This window comes from Oncorhynchus mykiss, chromosome 28 (genome assembly GCF_013265735.2).
Source record: "Oncorhynchus mykiss isolate Arlee chromosome 28, USDA_OmykA_1.1, whole genome shotgun sequence".
Taxonomy (NCBI): domain Eukaryota; kingdom Metazoa; phylum Chordata; class Actinopteri; order Salmoniformes; family Salmonidae; genus Oncorhynchus; species Oncorhynchus mykiss.
In genome coordinates, this window is record NC_048592.1 from 20,840,195 (window position 1) to 20,844,323 (window position 4,129).

At 39.9% G+C, this 4,129-nt stretch overlaps 1 pseudogene; it reads left to right on the top strand.

The window, feature by feature from the left end:
* The first annotated feature begins 313 nt into the window (after positions 1 to 313).
* LOC110508722 lies at positions 314 to 1,825 on the top strand (annotated as a pseudogene).
* The last annotated feature ends 2,304 nt before the right edge of the window (positions 1,826 to 4,129 follow it).

The window sequence follows — 4,129 nt, forward strand, 5'->3', positions numbered from 1 at the left end:
TATTGATAGTATTGTGAAAGTATATCAGCATTTTACCAGCTGTGAATACTAACTTACCTCTACTACGCATCGACTCTAGTCTACAGTTATTTCACATGTCACTCTACTACCAATCACATAATTTGGTACATCGATTTTGTTCCAATTAAATAAAGCAATAACATAATCAATTGTTATTCCACAGATTGCGTAATGTTGTCAAATAATTCCCATGTTATTCTGAGTGAAATATTAGACTCGTTTTTCTACAGAAGCTTGACAACTCTAATATGGACATTGTCCGCCATCTCACGGAGGAACATGGAACTGAATGTTTCGGGAAGGAAACACGAACCAATGAACGGACTGCAACCCGTTGACTTACGTAGCGATTGGCGGCGAGTAAACCTGTCAACACGTTAAATTCCAGCTAACACTTGTGCCAAATGAATCGTATAGCAAAACTGAAAGAGAGGTTGTAACCGGCTATAAAATGGCAAATGATGGCGTGGACTACACCATTGTGTTTCCAGATGCATTGGTCTCGGGTGAGCAATTTGTTATCGATAGCCTTGCTAGGCTAGCTAGCTAACGACACGCAAAGTTATCTGTCACCTGAGTGTCACCCAGAGCCATGGCATGAGCTATTTAGTCAACGTTGGCTCTGGCAGGTTTGTCCATAATTCAGTGACAGCTGGATTGGACAAACTCAAAGGCTGCTTGCTAACGTTAGCTAGCTAAATTAGTTGTCCTGGTTAGGTCGCTAGCTAACTTACTAATCAGATAACTGTTTTTTTCTCTCCTTTCAGATGGACACTGGCATGGAACAAAATAACCAGTTGTCATACTGCTGGGATGGGCTGGATGCAGAGACGAACATCTTGCCAAGTACAGGTAAATTTATAATGAACATGTTGGACTTAAACTATTGTGGTGGTTAATGATTCCTGTCATTTCAATAAATTATTAATCTACTTCATTATTAATGTGTGACTTACCTTTTCCCCCTTTTTGTTCCAGGGTTGTGTCACTATTTGCTACACACTGAAGACAGTATTCTTCTCTGAATCTTTTGGCTACAAGGAGCTGAGTAACACTGCCCTCAAACTGCTTGAGATACTCTATGATTACGAGGTGGAAAACAGTCCCATATTTTTCCATGTGTTCGGCACCGGGGGATTCATGCTTTACCGCTACATTGTTGAGCTCTTGCACAGTCATAAACAGTTCAGCACCCTCTGTATAGTTGGAGCTGTGGTGGACAGTGCCCCAGGCACTTGAAATGTGAGGGGGGCATTACAGGCTTTTACAGCCACTCTGTGACCCAAACTCAATGTGATGTTGATGTATGTTCTCTTGGCACTGTTTTCTGTAACAGTTTTCCTGCCTAGGGTGGTTCTATACCCTGTGACCAAGTACATCCACAAGAACCACTACGATGCCACCCGGGAGAGCCCTCCTACCTGGCCACAGCTGTACCTGTACTCCAGAGCTGATCGAGTGATTCGGTACAGTGACGTTGACCTCATGGTCAAAACCCCTGCCCATGTGAGCCACTTCCGTGACTTTCCAGAGGAGTACTCCAAGCGATGCCTGGCTTTCCTGACCAACTGCATGAAGGATTCAGAAGGGACCCACCAAAAAAGTGATACTTGATCCAGCATTGAAAGCACACTACTGTAACATTTCTCATAAGTCTATGGCACTTCTGTTTTTGTGATTATACTGTAATGTTACACATGTACACTACTGTTCAAAAGTTTGGGGTCACGTAGAAATGTCCTTGTTTTTGAAAGAAAATACATTTTTGGGGGGGCCATTAAAATAACATAAAATTGATCTGAAACACAATGTAGACATTGTTACTGTTGTAAATGACTATTGTAGCTGGAAACTGCAAATATTTTATGGAAAATATACAGTTGAAGTTGGAAGTTTACATACACTTAGGTTGGAGTCATTAAAACTTGTTTTTCAACCACTCCACACATTTCTTGTCAACAAACTATAGTTTTGGCAAGTCGGTTAGGACATCTACTTTGTGCATGACACAAGTCATTTTTTCCAACAATTGTTTACATACAGATTATTTAACTTATAATTCACTGTATCCCAATTCCAGTGGGTCAGAAGTTTACATACACTAAGTTGACTGCCTTGAAACAGCTTGGAGAATTCCAGAAAATGATGGCATGGCATTAGAAGCTTTGAATAGGCTAATTGACATCATTTGAGTCAATTGTAGGTGTACCTGTGGATGTATTTCAAGGCCTACCTTCAAACTCAGTGCCTCTTTGCTTGACATCATTGGAAAATCAAAAGAAATCAGCCAAGGCCTCAGAAAAACAATTGTAGACCTCCACAAGTCTTGTTCATCCTTGGGAACAATTTCCAAATGCCTGAAGATACCATGTGCATCTGTACAAACAATAGTTCGCAAGTATAAACACCATGGGACCACGCAGCTGTCATATCGCTCAGGAAGGAGATGCGTTCTTTGGTGCAAAAGGTGCAAATCAATCCCAGAACAACATCAAAGGACCTTGTGAAGATGCTGGAGGAAACAGGAACAAAAGTATATATATCCACAGTAAAACAAGTCCTACATTGACAACCTGAAAGGCCGCTCAGCAAGGAAGAAGTCACTGCTCCAAAACTGCCATAAAAAAAGCCAGACTACGGTTTCCAACTGCGCATGGGGACAAAGGTTGTACTTTTTGGAGAATTGTCCTCTGGTCTGATGAAACAAAAATAGAACTGTTGGGCCATAATGACCATTGTAATGTTTGGAGGAAAATGGGGAGGCTTGCAAGCAGAAGAACACCATCCCAACCATGAAACACGGGGGTGGTAGCATCATGTTGTTGGGGTGCTTTGCTGCAGGAGGGACTGGTGCACTTCACAAAATAGATGGCATCATGAGGACAGAACATTATGTGGATATATTGAAGCAACATCTCAAGACATCAGTCAGGAAGTTAAAGCTTGGTTGCGAATGGGTCTTCCAAATGGACAATGACCCCAAGCATACTTCCAAAGTTGTGGCAAAATGGCTTAAGGACAACAAAGTGAAGGTATTGGAGTGGCCGTCACAAAGTCCTGACCTCAATCCTATAGAAGATTTATGGGCAGATAAAATAAAACTGAGTTTCTGGAGCATCAGCATTTCTGGGTTCGATTACAGGCTCAAAATGGCCAGAAACAAATAACTTTGATCTGAAACTCTCTTTGATCAGTCTATTCTTGTTCTGAGAAATGAAGGCTATTCCATTTGAGAAATAAGCCGTTTCAAGCAACAATAGTCATTCCGAACATTAACGATGTCTACACTATATTTCGGATCTATTTTATATTTGAATTGACAAAAAATGTGCTTTTCTTTAAAAAACCTGGACATTTCTAAGTGACCCCAAACGTTTGAACGTAGTGTATAAATCTGTACTAGGAAATCTGCAACTCCACTGGACACCTTATTTCAAATGCTTACGTTTTTGGAGTTGAAGACAACCAATCAAAATTATACAGGTGATAACCATATTGCGACGGTGGGGAAATTTGATTGGTACTATTTGTGAATCTTTAATCCACTTGTTGATGTTTTCAAGAGAATGTGATTGACTACGAATGACTGTGCTTATTAAACATGTGTTTTTCAATTGTGCCTTCTATAAATAAAATAAAAACATTATGTCATTTGCATTTCATTTGGTCTACTTGATTAGAAATGTGGAACAGTAGATTACTTTGGAAAATTGACATTTAAAGTTTGCCCTGGCCCTTACATGATTTTTTTTTTTTTAATGATAGGTTTAAAGGGGCAATCAGTAGTTGCTACATCTGTTTTTCAAATTATAAAAGAATGATATGCACCTATTGATTCTTGAAGAATAGAACTTATAAATGCCTCATGAGCTTGTGAACTCAAGAGCTGTCATACCCCATCAGAACCCAAAATGTAAGCTTGTTTTACTCCAATGTGTGTAAACAAAGTAAATGCAACAAAAACTCTGTATAGCCTCAAAACATGGTTGAAACTATGTTCATCATGATTGGTCAGTCCTTGCATCCTTAGCTCTGTCTATGAATTTGATAGTGGTTACATTTCTCCAGCCTCATCCCTCTGCTTTTTATCTACAGTGCCTTGCGAAAG